The following is a 16,554-nucleotide window of genomic DNA, read 5'->3' on the forward strand; positions in this document are numbered from 1 at the left end:
GGTTATTCGTACTCTGGTCGTATGTTATCCTTCTATGCAATGGTGGATCTAACTCAATAGGTAACATGGATACATACCCATAGGCCAAGGAAAATGGTGCATGGCCTATTGCTGTACGGTGAGATGTTCTATACGACCAGAGTACTTCTGGAAATTATTCGGGCCACGCCCCTTTTGCTTCGTCGAGCCTTTTCTTCAGTGTGTCATTCATAGTTTTGTTAACGGCTTCAACCTGTTGGTTGGCTTGTGGATGAGTAACTCACGAAAAACTCTTTGTAATACCATGACATTCGCAAAAATCAGTGAAAAGGTTGCTATCAAATTGTGTGCCATTATCTGAGACAATTCTTTTCAGTAACCTATATCGACATATGATGTTTTTGACGATGAAATCCAATACTTTCTTGGTAGTTATTGTTGTGAGTGGCTATGCTTCTGCCCACTTAGTAAAGTAGTCAACAACAACTACTGCATACTTGACATTCCCTTTTCCTGTAGGCAAAGATCCGATTAGATCAATTCCCCAAACCGCGAATGGCCATGGGCTTTGCATCTATTTAAGCTCATTTGGGGCTGCTCGTGGTATCTTGGAAAATCGTTGGCACTTATCACACTTCTTAACAAATTCCATAGAGAATCATGGTAGGCCATAAATATTCTTGCCGAACAATATTCTTTGACAAACTTTGCTCCTCTGCATGATCTCCACAGAAACCTTCATGTACTTCTTACATCAATTCCTTAGCTTTTTCCTTAGAGACACACCGTAATAAAGGCATTGAGTATCATCGTCTATACAAGACTCCATCGACCAAAATATACCGAGCCAATTGTCTTTTAAGCGTCCTCGCCTTATTCCTATCTTCTGGTAACAATCCTTGTTCGAGATATTTAATGATGGGAGTCATCCATGTGTCTGACACTTGTATAATTAGCGAGGATTCGTCCACTTGAATGCTTGGTGCCAACAAACGTTCGACCGGTACTATGCTCAAAGTGTCAGCATCTTTAGCGCTTGCTAACTTGGCTAACGCATCGGCGTTTGAATTCTAATCACAAGATACTTGCTGCAGAGTATACTTCTCAAGTTGTGCCAGTAAATCCCTCGCCATGTTGAAATAAGCAACCATCTTGAAACCCCTAGCCTGATATTCTCCAATAATCTAATTAACTACTAGCTAGGAGTCACTATATATTTCTAGTGACTTTATGTTCATATCCTTGGCTAGTCTTAATTCTGCGAGCAGAGCCTCGTACTCGGCTTCATTATTAGAGGCCGTAAAGTTGAATCTGATCACACAATGAAACCGATGTCCCTCGGGTGTGATTAAAATCAGCCCTGCCCCTGCATTGTGCTAGTTGGAGGAACCATCAACGAACAGCTTCTAGGTAGGGGTTTGGTTTTGAATATCGGTCTCTATTACCAGCGAGATGGCAGGGAGTCTAGTAAATTCTGCAACAAAATCTGCTAGGGTTTGCTCCTTTATAGCTGCTCGTGGTGCATAGGAAATTTCAAACTGCCCCAACTCAATTGCCCATTTTAGTAATAAACCAGGGGCTTCTGGTTTTTGTAAGACTTGCCGTAATGGCTGGTCGGTTAGCACTGTTTTGGGGTGAGTCTGAAAATAGGGTCGCAATTTTCTAGACACCAGTATCAAGCAGTAGGCCAATTTCTCTATGGGCGGATATCGTAGTTCGGCTCCCACTAGCCTTTTGCTTTCGTAATATACTTCTTTTTTAATGTTGTCTTCCACTCTGATCAAAACAGCGCTAGCAGCATACTCTGTTATTGCTAAGTAGATGTACAAAGTTTCTCCTTCAACCGGCTTGGACAAAATAGGCAGTTGCAACTGATTGCGACATGTGGGCTTTGAGCGCCTGAAAAGCATGTTGTACTCCTTTGTCCATTCAAATTTTTTGTTTCCTCTTGGTAGATTAAAAAATTGGACACACTTGTCTGTTTACTTAGATATGAATCTACTTAGGGTAGCAATTCTTCCAGTCGGGCTTTGAACGTCTTTAACTTTGGCAGGAGATTGCATCTCAATCAGTGCTTGAATTTTTTTAGGATTAGCTTCGATTCCTCGTGAGTTTACTATGAATCCCAAAAATTTCCCTGATCCAACACTAAAGGAACACATTAGACGATTCAGTTTCATCTGATATTTGTTCAAGATGTTGAAGCATTCTTGTAGGTCCTTGATGTGTTCTTCGGAATTTCTCGACTTGACCAGCATATCGTTAATGTAGACTTCCAAGTTATTTTCGATCAGTTCTTTGAACATATGGTTGACTAGTCACTGGTAAGTCACACCAGCGTTTTTCAAACTGAAGGGCATTACTTTATGGTAGTAAAGTCCCGCATATGTTTGAAACCTAATGTGAACTGTGAACCGTGAACTTTATGGTAACGCCCTGGATACCCCAAGATTGTTACGGTCAACCGTGAATTTAACTCGCTACCCGAGTTCTTTGGCTAAAAACGTGCTTCTAGGTGTTATTAACAGGTTAAGGTGGAAAACCAATCAAAAGGGAAGGATATATTTTATTTAAAACATAAAACTGTTCATGGGCCCATCAAAATGTTTACAAGTTATCTACAACTCAAAATGGTCATTCCAGTTTCAAATTTACAAACCCACCGACCTAAGTGGAAAAAATAGGATAAACCCCCTAGTCCCTTTGAGAACTCCTTGGCCGTGGTGGTCAAGCGGCCGCATATGTACACATCACCACCTAAGCTCTCCACTCAAGGCTGGGTGAGCTTTCCTTTCCCTTTACCTGCACCACATAGCACCCATGAGCCAAAGCCCAGCAAGAAAACACAATATAGCATGAATATAATATCAACAATGATCATAATAATCATTCAGGACTTTCAGTCCAAAACAGATGAGTGACAGTTGAAAAGTCACTGTGGTGGGTTATGTTCCCTCTAACCACGTGACGATAGGGTCACCTGGGCTTTATAAATAAGTGATCCTTTCACTAGCTTATCAAGATAGGTGCTCAATGAAGCAGTCACCAATATAACCTACCGCATGACCATAGAGTCATAATCGTGGGATTCCACTCCCTAGCCATGTGACAAGAAGTCACCTAAGCCTTAGGCCCTGGCTCTGAGTAACTAGTCCTCAACTAGTCAAGCGCTTATAATTTTCATCGACCTTAGGCCCGGTCCAGCATTAATGCTCCTAGAGTCATTCAACGCTGATATCGATTAGATCTAATCTTTTATCGGCCCTGCGTTCAAGACGCTTATGCCGTTTTCCGGCTCTCAGGTCAGTAATACGCAACCAATGCCAACCCTGACTAGTCAGTTCCATACACAAGTAAGCAAGATTTGCAAAGCATTTAATATGCAATCAATGTCCACATTTAACAACCAACATGCCTCTATTACAACCATGCATGTCATATACACAGGGTGCAGTTTTCTTACCTCAGGTTCGAGCGAGAAATAATATAAGAACAACCCTTGAGAACGATCAACCTTTAGATTCCTTAGCAGTTACCTAATCATAACCAATTATAATCCATTAATAAAGTAAATCAATAAGAGGTTCACAATCTAAAACCACGCTTCCGGGATCAATCCCGCACTCTCGAGAATCTTGATCTACCCAAACGAGGTAAAGGAACCCATCCCCGAGCCTTCAAAGTCAGTCCGAGCCCTAAAATAGGTTTGCTGGAAAATGGACCAGCGCTACAGCCCTATTAAATGGCGCTGAGGCACTATTTCAAGTCAGAGAGGCCCAGCTCTCTGCCCTGCCTAGCGCTGTTGCGCCTGGAATGGCGCTGCTGCGCCAATTACGAACCAGAATCTTTCTGGTTTTCCCTCCTTGTGATTTCCCTTGAAACCAACCCTCCAAACCAATCCCAAACATCCAATTCAACCCCTAAACTTTATCTACATCACACCCTCATCAAAACCCAATAAATTTTACGCAAAAACATCCCTTAATTCCCAACTAGCCACATCAAATTCTCTAAGCTGAAAACTATAAAGAAAAATAGAGTATAGCTTAAAATTCATGGATGAAATCCTAACTCAAGTTGAATTTGAGTCCTTTCCAATGGACGAACTAAGTCTATAACCTCCAAGCTTTGATTTCCTAGCCTGATTCTTCAATTTGGGATCAAAAACTTCAAAGGGGAAAGAGGGAAGATGATGAACGTGTGAAGCAAGAACAACACTCTGTTTTTGGGTGAACTTATATAGCCTTCAAAGCTGATATATCCTAGGGGTGAAATGACTATTTTTCCCCTAGGTCATTTAAAAGTTTCTAAAAACTCCCAAGGGTATAATCATCCTTTCCAACCTATTTTGTTAATCATAATTAACACCCTCCAATTCTCGCTATTCTCGATATTCTCAAATACCAATAATTCATATCCTGTGACCCTTTTATTCCCAGCAACGCTCTAATCATTAAAACATCCAAAGACTCACCCCGAGCCTCGAACTTAATCCCGTTATGACTAAACCACTACTTGACATTCAAAGATCATCTCATGCCGAATAGCTTGAACAAATTCACATTATAATGTGGCCTCAACAATATATCACCGACATGCATACACATATACAATTACGCCCTCAACGGGCCAAATTACCAAAATACTCCTGTCATGAAACGTGGACCCACATGCATGCATTTAACATCACATTATAATATAATTCACATAAACATGCATATAAAAGTTTAATGGCATAATAATCAATTATGGCCCTCCCAACCCACTAATCCAACCATTAAACCACATTAGGGATTTCAGGGCATTACACAAGATTTCAATAATGGTGAACACAGAAAATTGCTCAGCTGCAAACAAAGATCTTTCACTTATGCCTGGTGGGGTACATGAACGTCCACCTCCCATCGAAATCCCAGAGGTCGTGGTTAACGATGGCTATGACGGAGATGGTGGAAACAGTGACTACTCACACTCTACATAGCCCAAAGAACCTCCAAAAGTTGTGGCTTTATGGAATTAGGTAACCTCCAAACAAAGATAAATGAAGGAACAAAAGTCTAACATCGTTTCCTTGCAAGAGGTGGTGAACTCGATGAGAGATACATTGGCAGCTCAAGGGTTGCAAGTGGATCCTCTAGCTGACTTGCCACCTATACCTACAGTTAATGTGGCAGGACAAAGAGTGGAGGTGAGCTCCAAAATAAAAAGGAACTATCGTGTCCCAGAACCCCAGAACAATCCTCCACGAGGAGCTCGTGATCCAGATGTGGTCCTCGGACCCCATGGATAGCCCCAAGCCCAGTTTCTCCACGGAGCTCCAGGCATACTGCCCAGACGCGTGGTGACGGATAATGCAGGGCCTCGGAGGAGACAGCCCTTTATACCCTAGCAACTTTGAGACAACCCAGGGCTGGGAGCACATAGGAGGGAAGTCTCCTTGGACCGAGGGCATAACATTAGCATCTCGGTGAACAAAGACTATGTCGAAAAATCGGATGGAGAGTCAGAGGTGGAACTTCCTGAGGATGGTGGTCATTGGCACGCGTAGCATGATTTGCGAGACAATCTCAATGCTTGCAAAAATAGGGTCGCACCCAAAGATGCCAATCAGGGAGGTCGACAAAGGCAACTTGACCTGCGAGACAATCTTAATGCTCGTAGGAAGGAAGCAATGCCCAAAAAATCTACCTTCTCTGGCTCATAGCGTGAATAATAATCCCATCCGAGTAGAACTGGAAAATCTTAAGAAACTATTGCTTAAGATGGAAAAATGAGAGGGGATGAATCAAATTCTGAGGACGAGGATGAAGAGTCATGTGCCAGACATATAGTGGAGGCCCCGCTCCCCGAAGGCTTCAAAATGTCAGACATGTCTCCGTATAATGGGATGAAAGACCCCTCCGACCACCTATGATAACTCTAGAATATAGAGTTATCTTTAATACTTTTAGCTTATAATTTGATTAAAAAAGATGAGTGAATTGTGTCTTTGTCTATAGAATTGAGTCATTTTCTTTTATTTGGGTTTAGGAGTTAGTTTTGGTATTAAGAGGAAAAATAAGTAAGAAAATGATAAATTGGATGAAGTTGAGTGAATTGGAAATGATTTAATGTGATTTAATATGATAATTTTTGGTGCAGAAATTCTCAGGTTATTGCAGCAATGCTAAAGCATTCTGTCCAGACAACAAGCATTTCTTGGGTCACGTGAGAAGTTGCCACCTCAGTAGTATAAATCTATTTTTTTTTTAATTAACTTGACTTGGGTTGAAGATTAAATGAAGAGATTTGGGCCTTTAATTGTGTTGGTTCATGTTTAGCAAAAAGACAACAAAAAGGAATAAAAAGGCCCATGTGGGCTTAAGGAAAAGAAAGAAAATGGGAGCCCTAATATCACATATGATCATCCTCACTTTTAAAACGCACATACAATGGCAGAAAAGGGGACACATCCAGCAGCCATTAGAAAGGAAAAGTGGAGAATGAAGAAAAAAAAAAAGAAGAAAGAGAAGGATTCAAGAGAGGAGGACAATTTTGGGAACATCTTTTTGGCTTGATTCTCTTACCGTTCTCCTTAATATTTTATTTTCTTTTTCTTGTATTTTCTAAACTGTGATTTATTTTGTTATGGGTTGTTTTGATTTTGGATTTGTGCTCTTGAATTCAGCCATGAACTAAATCTTTTGAGGCTTGAATTATTGTTGAACTCTATGTCTTAATTCCAATTTTCTAGCATTTTATTTTAGCAATTGACCCATTGTTCATTCAAATGTGCTTATTGATGATTTCTTGTGTTGATTGGCCACCAATGGCAAGATATTGAGTTATATTTGTGCTGGGAAATTTGAATATAATTGAAAGATTTGAATGATACAAGTGAGTAATGTTGTTAGGTTATGGTTGTGAATAGCATAGGAATGTGTTATTTACCTTGTGAAATCTTTATGAATTGATGCTTAAATTATGGGTTCTTAAACTTGATTGGCTTAGGAATATGTTAAATTAGGTGAAAGAAATAATATCATAGGATTTAGAAAAGTTCTATGAATTAATTTGGAATTCTTGTTAATTCTGGGTAATTTTGCTGAGATTTTTCTGCAGCACAACGTACAGGTTAATTGACATAAATGAATTTAATAATTCAAGCCCATTTCACCAAATTGAATTTTTTTTGCTTTTATATTGTCATCTTATTTTATTTTTAAGCATTTTCAATTTATTTAACATCACTATTAAATTGCTTGGTAATTGATTTGTGCATAATTATTTGCTAATTCAATCCCTGTGGAGACGATACTCAAATTATCACTTTATTACTTGTTTGCCGACTGTGTACACTTGCACAATTTTAATTGCTTAAATTTATGCAACAAGTTTTTGGTGTCGTTGCCGAGGATTGATTTTAGTGAAATTTTGTTTGTAGAATTCAATTACTTTTCAATTTGGTTGCTTATTTTTCATTTGTTTATTTTGTTTTTTGTTGTTCTATTTTATGCTTTGTTTGTTTGGTTCTTTTGTGAGTTACTTGAGATGTCTCATTGGTAAGTTCTCATTACATAGAGCATGGTGGAGATACAAAAATTCTCATCGGCAAGTACTTGAGATGACTTGGAGCCTTTACATAGAGCATGGTGGAGATACAAAAATTTATTCATGAGGTTCCCTTACCAAGGTTTCTCTAGAGAGTGTTTTCTTGAAGTCTTTCTCAATGGGTTGCATGCCACCACAAGAGAATGGGTAGAAAGAGGAGATGGTACCACCAATTTCTACCAACTATCCATTAATGAAGCCTATTGGATGTTGGAAGACATGGCAGAATATGAAGAGTGGTGTTGTTTAAATTCTCCAATATCCAACCAAAGTTTGGGAGAACAATCTTAGCCATATGAAGCCTATTTTTGAAGATTGCACTCGAGAACCATTGTGGGAGACATTGGAGGATTTTCAAGACCTCATCATGGAAGAACCTCAATAAGTTGATCACTCAAGTTCGTTGGAGGCGTTGATGATGGATTTTATGGCTAAAAATGATGCCTTCATTCAAAGCTAAGCTACATCCTTGAGGAATTTGGAGAATCAAGTTGAGCTATTGGCCAATGAGTTATGTAATAGACCCCACAATGATGTGCTTAGTGATATGAAAAATTCAAGGGGGAAAGAACAAAGTGGGGAGGTCATTTTGAGAAATGGTTAGGATTTGGAGATGCTTTGGGGAAATTTTGAAAGGCAAAAGGAGCCTACTTCAATCTAAAGTAGAGAAGAAAAGAGAGAGAAAATGCATTTCCAAGATAATCAAGTCTTTGGTCTCCAATTTAAAGAGTTGATGGACATAGAAGAGTATGCATATGAAGATCTGTTTTGGCCACCACCACCTCCACCACCATTGGCATGGTTCCTTGGCATCCATCATGCACATTCATCAAAAGCAAGTCGAGTTGAGCACATGAACCCATCAATATCACATCTCGCCAAGCTTGAGGGCGTCCATAATGAAGACCCATGTGTGAGGGTGTATGCCACTCTCTGTGGGCGAAAGCCACCCTTTGATGAGCACTTTTCAACAAAGTCAAGCCGACGACTTTAAATCAAGCGCTTCTTGGGAGGCAACCCAAGTTTGTAAACTTGTTTTTAATTTTGTTTTAGTTTAGTTAAGCTTATTTCATTTCCTTTATTAAATATTTTTATGTTTGAAAAAAAAAACAAAGTTATTTTAATTTTAATTTTTGTTAGTTTAACTTTATTTTATTGTGTTGTTTTTTGGAGTGGTTTTATGTTTGTTCTTGTGTTTCAGGTGTTAAATAGCAAGAAAATGGTGTTTTGGCAATAATTTGGGGGTCTAAAGATTTTGCGGAAATTTTGTTGAAGCAAAATTTGTGAGATTTCTGAAAAATGAAGGGTTCCTCCTGCTGCAGCAAAATTTTTACTCGTAAACTTTTGCATGAGTAAAATTCTGCAATTTGGGAAAGCACCCAACTCCTCAACTCCACAACCAACAAAAAAGAAGGCCATCGATTAAAAATTGACCATATCCTTTCGGATGACAATTCTGAAGGATAGGTGGGGAGTTTTCTTATCTCAGCTCATTTTTTATTTATTTTTTTTAATTTTGTTGTTTTTGTTCTGTGGTTGTAACCTTGTTTTTAACTCTTGTTGGTATCTTTGTTTTGTTTCTAGTTTTTCCTTGTCTTGTCGTTATTTGTTTTTATTGTTTTGAGGATATTCATTGTCTTGGTTAGTGTTTAACTAGGGGGCTCGATGACGATCTTGGAAAAGTTAAAAAAATAAAATAAAATTAAGTTGAAGTTGAATGTCTCTCTTACTTAAGTTTTAAACTAAATTCTTTGGGTGTGAATGTTGATAGAAATTGATTGATGAGAGTATTTCTCTTTTTAGTGTGTGCATAGCTTGATTAAACATTTTTGAAACCCTAGAAAGAGCTAGTTTCTTGTGAGAGCTTAAGTTTCTAGAATTACTTAGTGGTTTTCCTTGAGGCAAAATCCTAGATATCACTACATCAATGACATGATTTAGGCCATCCTTGGACCATTTGAGCCTTTGAAGCCTACCCGTTATGCATTTTTATCCCTAGTCACCCCGTTGAGCTTAAGTGACATTTTCTTGCTTAGCCACTTAGTAGGTGTAGAGTCCAAGAACTTTACTTAGCTAATTATTTAGTAGTATTGTAGTATGTATAGTATTATCTTTGTTACTGTGGATTTTTGGTTCAGACCGGGAATTATTTGGACACTCATAGTAGTACTTATAGATTTTCTAAGTTTAACCTATAGTTTAAGAATATTAAGTATAACCTAAGGTTTGATTATATAGCTGATATTAAGAATAATATTTATTATACTATAAGGTTTAGATATCAACCAATAGGATTTTAAGCACATGTTATTAATGGTGATTAAGGATTAAGTATTTTTTAGGATTAAATTTAATAAGGAGTAAAGTTTGAATGTTATAGGGTCAGTCAGCAGCTTTGAATACATTGAGGGCTTAGTCAAGGTTGTTTACTCCATTCAAACTTAGCTAAAAATGTGTAATTTCGTGTTTAAATATTCAGCGTGTGCCGATATATCACAGCTATAGGGGGCGATATATCGCAGCACGTAGATACGGAAAACACGAATCGATGCATGGTCGCCTCGGGAACAATGGTCCAGGCGATATATCACCTATAGGGGGCGATATATCGCCTCCTCCAGCATATGTTCAAACGTTTTTGAATTCTTTTCCTTTCAGCCATTCAAACTCCTTCATAAGTCCAGCATCTTTTGAACGAGTCTTCAGCCTCTGCTGAACAATTATTCAAAAAGCCATTATTTTTATTCAAGTAAAATCAAGATACTTTCATTCCCAAACTCTATAAATAGGACCTAGTACCCAGCCATTATTCACCTTTTACTCTAAGTTCAGAAGCTGCAAGCGCTAGGAGAGTGTGAGAGTTAAACACTTGGGTGGGAAATTCATAAGCTTAATCATCTTTAGCTTATCAAACACTTTGGGAAGTAAGGTTCTTTAGTATCTCAGTTGTGGATAGATTGGTCTTGCAAGTCTTTGAGGTAAACCCGAAACTCTATTTCATTTGCTTCATGTTGTTTTCTTTCTCAAAGCCTTCTACTCAGTCCCCTAACCTCATTCTTATTTTGGTTAGGGAATCCAAGTTCTTAAGCACATAAGTTGTGGTAAGCATATTTCTCAATGGTTTAGTCTTCCTATTCATTTTCATTTCTTCTTCTTCATAAGACTCACTCTTTCTCATATGGTTTTAGGAGTGTTCCAAAAGTCCCAACTCTGTCCATCATATTCCGGTAACTTTGGTAAGGAAAATAGGATAGAATCTATATGTGTATTGCTCATGTGTTATGTTATGAAATATGATATGTTATGAATATGTTATGAATGTGTATGTTTGTAGGCTTGGGCATATGCCCTATTTGACTAACAAGGCCCCAAAAAGATTATGGGCATATGCCTACTTAGCTAGTAGGACCCCACTAGTCTCATGGGCATAAGCTTGTTTAGTCTATGGGACCCCAAGTAATAATGGCCATTATAATAAGTGTATGTATTAAGTGTTATGATATATCTTTACGTTTATTATGAAATTTATGTTTATGACTATGTGTTAGATTTTCCTTGCTGGGCATTAGGCTCATTCCTTTTTGTTTTATGTGCAGGAAAATAGCTTTAGAGGCGGTAAGATTCGTGACGCTTAGAGGATGTGTATCGATGGTGAATGGAGTCAAGGGGCCGAGCGTTATTCGATTCGAGGATGTAGTCTCATTTTATCTTTTTATGGTTTTATATGTATTTTCCGCATTTCTTATGTAATTCTTTTCATTTAAATCATGTTTTGTTTTTAAAGACAATGGGATCCCATATCCTTCTTAGTATTTATTTGTAAGTAACTCTTATTTTACAAGTTACTCAATAAAATTATGGTATTTTCGTAAAAATGTAAGTTTATGTATAGTTTCGTTAATGGTCCAAAAAGTCTAGATTAGTGGGTTATTACATTAGGCTAGCTATATATAATAACTCTTTTCACCATACCCTTTAGCACCTTGATCTTTATAGGATAGATTTGTGCATTTTGGGGGGTTGAGAGGAGTTGAGTGTGAGAGAGGAAATTGGGTGAGCATTTTCATTTTCTTCTTTTTCTTATTTTCACCATTGGGGACAATGTTGAATTTTAAGTTTGGGGGAGAGTGTATTATCATTCTTCTTGTTCTCTTGCCATTTAATTTGTTTATCATTATTCAAAAAAAAGTAGAAAAATGTAAAAAAAAAATAAAGCAAAAATATTTCATGAGTGCACTCCCTTGAATCAAAGGAAAGTTTTGAAAAAAAAAATCAGAAAAAATTCAAGAAAACAAAAAAAAAAAGTAATCAAGTATGTTTGTAAATAAGTTTGGGGGTGTAACTCTTCAAATAAAAGAAAAGTTTGTTTTAGTTTTTTCTTTGTATGTTGGTAATAAAAGCTAGTGGCAAGAGTTATATTTTGTTGTGGGGTGTTCTTTGGGGAAATTAATGTGCGCATTGATTTAGGTCCTAGAAAGATTGAGGTGCTTAGGGTGATTCGAGCCAAAATTAATATCTCTTATCCTACCTTGACCTTTGTCTATCATTATAAGCTTGATAAAGTCCTATTGATCTTTGGTGTGGTGTTTGTCTACATTAGTGGAAAGGGAATCACTAAGTAACTTATGGAGACATTATTTAAGCTTTAGGACCGAGGTCTAGTTCAATTTTTGGTGATTGAAAATATTTATGAAAAGCTATGAATGCACTAAAGGGAGAAACACTTGACTCATATTTTGACGGCAACATTAATACTTGAAGATTTTGGTTTAAAGCTTGTGTAAGTGTGAAATTCAATTTCTCTTATTCAACAATAAAATTCCCGAGAGTTTTCCCCTTTTTAAACATTGGCAAAGCAAAGTTTATCCTCTCTTGTTGTGTCTTTTTTTTTTTTTTTTTTGTCTTCCAATTTTGTTCTTTTGTTGTTCAATTTGTGGTGTCTTTTGTTTCTTTAGTCATCTTTTTAGATTCATCGCTAGAGGGTGAGTAATGAGATAAGTTTGGGGGTGTGATAACTCTAGAATATAGAGTTATCTTTAATACTTTTAGCTTATAATTTGATTAAAAAAGATGAGGGATTTGTCTCTTTGTCTATAGAATTGAATCATTTTCTTTTATTTGGGTTCAGGAGTTAGTTTTGGTTTTATGAGGAAAAATGAGTAAGAAACTGATAAATTGGATGAAGTTGAGTCAATTTGAAATTTGTTAATGTGATTGAATATGATATTTTTTTGTGCATGAATTCTCATGTTGCTGAAGCATTCTGTCCAGACAACAAGCATTTCTTGGGTCACGTGAGAAGTTGCCACATCAGCAGTATAAATCTATTATTTTTTTAATTAACTTGACTTGAGCTGAAGATTAAATGAAGAGATTTGGGCCTTTAATTGTGTTGGTGCATGTTTAGCAAAAAGACAACAAAAAGGAATAAAAAGGCCCATGTGGGCTTAAGGAAAAGAAAGAAAATGGGAGCCCTAATATCATATATGATCATCCTCACTTATAAAAGGCACGTACAGTGGCAGAAAAGGGGACACATCCAGCAGCCATTAGAGAGGAAAAGTGGAGAATGAAGAAAAAAAAAAAAAAGAAAGAGAAGGATTCAAGAGAGGAGGACCATTTTGGGAACATCTTTTTGGCTTGATTCTCTTACCCTTCTCCTTAATATTTTCTTTTCTTTTTCTTGTATTTTCTAAACTATGATTTATTTTGTTATGGGCTGTTTTGATTTTGGATTTGTGCTCTTGAATTCAGCCATGAACTAAATCTTTTGAGGCTTGAATTATTGTTGAACTCTATGTCTTAATTCCAATTTTCTAGTATTTTATTTTAGCAATTGACCCATTGTTCATTCAAATGTGCTTATTGATGACTTCTTGTGTTGATTGACCACCAATAGCAAGATATTGAGTTATATTTGTGCTGGGAAATTTGAATATAATTGAAAGATTTGAATGACACAAGTGAATAACGTTGTTAGGTTATGGTTGTGAATAGCATAGGAATGTGTTATTTACCTTGTGCAATCTTTATGAATTGATGCTTAAATTTTGGGTTCTTAAACTTGATTGTCATAGCAATATGTTAAATTAGGTGAAAGAATTAATATCATAAGATTTGGAAAAGTTTTATGAATTAATTTGGAATTCTTGTTAATTCTGGGTAATTTTGCTGAGATTTTGCTGCAGCAAAACGTACAGGTCAATTGACATAGAAGAATTTAATAATTCAAGCCCATTTCACCAAATTGAATTTTTCTTGCTTTTATATTGTCATCTTAGTTTATTTTTAAGCATTTTCAATTTATTTTTCATCACTATTAAATTGCTTGGTAATTGATTTGTGCATAATTATTTGCTAATTCAATCCTTGTGGAGACGATACTCAAATTATCACTTTATTACTTGTTTGCCGACTGTGTACACTTGCACAATTTTAATTGCTTAAATTTATGCAACAACCTCTCAAAATTCAACTGCCTGATGTCATTCCACTGAGTATCCGAAAATTCCAGATGCCATTGCTTCCCATTGACCTTGACTGGAGCAGCTGGTGAGTGGTTCAAGAACATTGCTAAGGTCAATTCACTCATGGTCCCAGCTGTCCTGCGAGTTCATCTTAGCAAGGAAGGTGACTTTCAAGGTCAACACCTTGGCCAATATTAAACAAGGGCCCTCCGAGACCCTTAAAGCCTACATCAAGCGCTTCAAGGAGGAAGTCGCGATAACAAAAAGGGTGGATGATGGCCAACAACTCATGGCCTTGCAAGTTTGTATCCGACCAGGTTCTCCGCTGTGGGACAACTTGCAAAGGCAAGGATGTCATAGGCTAGATGATTTCCTTCGTTGGGCCCAAGAATTCATCAATTAGGAGGACACGCATATAGGGGCTTTTGGAGGCCTAGTGTTTGTCCCAACACCTAGTATGCCTACCACCACCACTCCAAACCTGACCTTTCAGTTCCCATAGTATACTCCCGCGTAAAAAAGCGTAATGAGTGCTCCATGGTACAACTACAACACCCCACAACCAGGCTATAGTGCGGTGCCGTTGAGATATGGAGCAGCTCATACAGTATTCAATGTTTATCAGCCAAGTTTTAGTGCTGGACCACCTACTCCGTCCCAGTCGACGGTACCCAGTGAAGGCCAAAGTGGGACTTAGCGTGGGAGAAAAAACAAAGGGAACAAGATAATAAAGAAGAATTCGAAAGAAAAGTATATTGCCCAGTATTACGAGTACGGAAAGCACCTGTTCCATTACCGGAGACCTTAACCAATTTGAAGAAACTACGAGAAGAGGGACCCAACTAAACACTGTAAGTATCATAACGAAATTGGTCATAACACCAATGAATGCAAACAACTGCGAGATGAGATTGAAAACCTCATCAAGTTGGGACACCTCCATCATTACACCTGAGCCAATGCTTGCTTAACCAATACCTAACCACAACTGATGGTGCCTAACAAATACCTAGTGCAAGAGGCAATTCCTAAACTAACTACTCTGTAGCCTACAGCTCAAAGGTCGCCTTCCCATTAATGAAAGGGTTAGAACCATCTTCAGTGGACCACACATCAGGGGGAAATCGTGAGCCTCTCAAAATAGGTATGCTCGGGCCCTCAACCATGATGACAAAGTTTGTGCTCTTGTCCAAGTCCCGATCCCATTGCTGCAAATGATAGACCAAGTGATCACGTTCACTGAGGAAGATGCTCGGAGAATGCACTTCTCCCACCATAACCCCCTTGTTATCAAGACCTAGTTAGCAAACAAAATGGTTGCGCGAATTCTGGTGGATAATGGTAGTTAGGTGAATATTATGTTCAAACAGGCCTTAGAGCTCATCGAGCTTTCGACCATAAATCTTCTTCTGTGCACCACGACTCTCTTCGGGTTCTCGAACGAAGGGTTAATCCCAATGGGGCATATTAAATTTTCAATAACACTCGGCGAAGTTCCAAGGTAAGCATTTAAATACTGGAACTTTGTAGTAAACAATTGTTCTTCAACCTATAGCGCCATCATGGGCTGGCCTGCTTTAGTGTACTTTGGGGCAGCCACTTCGATTCACCATCTCTGCATGAAGTTCCCCACAGAGGGTGGAATTGGCGCACTTTGAGGGAACCATAAAGAAGCCTGCCATTTTTACAGTGTGTTTTTCAAGCATCCAATAATGGTGGTTAAGTCAGCACCCAAGCAAGTTCCTCTCGAGGAGCCCAAGGCTCAGCCTGCCCTTGAAATGTGAGAGGAATCAAATGAGTAGAACCCCCGACTCAAAGATGATCGAATTATTGCTCCCATGAAAAAGTTAGAGAAAATCGATCTTGACGTAGCCGAGCCAAGCAAAAAGACCAAGATTGGGAGAAATCTCAAGGTGGAGGTCTGAGAAGCACTTGTCACCTTTCTCCACAAGAACCAAGATGTGTTTGCATGGTCTCATGTGGGCATGACAGGGATTGACCCCAATATCATCTGCCAGGCCTTGAATGTGGAACCAAACGTTGCCCTCGTGCAACAAAAGAGGCGACTCCTTGATACGGCAAGGGCAGAGGCACTTAGAGTAGAGGTTGACAAGCTGCTTGCTAATGGCTTTATAATGGAGGTTCACTATCCCATGTGGTTGGCGAGCCTAGTGCTGGTACACAAGCACCACTAGACATAGAGAACCTACATCAATATTACTAACCTCAATGAAGACTACCCCAAAAGACTGTTTTCCTTTGCCAAGAAAAGATCAAATGGTGGATGCCACCTCCGGGTATAAGCTTCTCACATTCATGGATGCGTACTCCAGGTACAACAAAATTTCCATGCATGTTGCCAACCAAGAACACATCAATTTCAAAACAGACAAAGGCATTTACTACCACATGGCCTAAAAAATGTGGGGACCGCCTATCAAAGGTTGGTCAAGAAGATGTTATAAAATCATCTTGGTTGGAACATGCAGGCATACGTGGACAACATGTTGGCCAAGTC

Source organism: Humulus lupulus, chromosome X (genome assembly GCF_963169125.1).
Source record: "Humulus lupulus chromosome X, drHumLupu1.1, whole genome shotgun sequence".
NCBI lineage: Eukaryota > Viridiplantae > Streptophyta > Magnoliopsida > Rosales > Cannabaceae > Humulus > Humulus lupulus.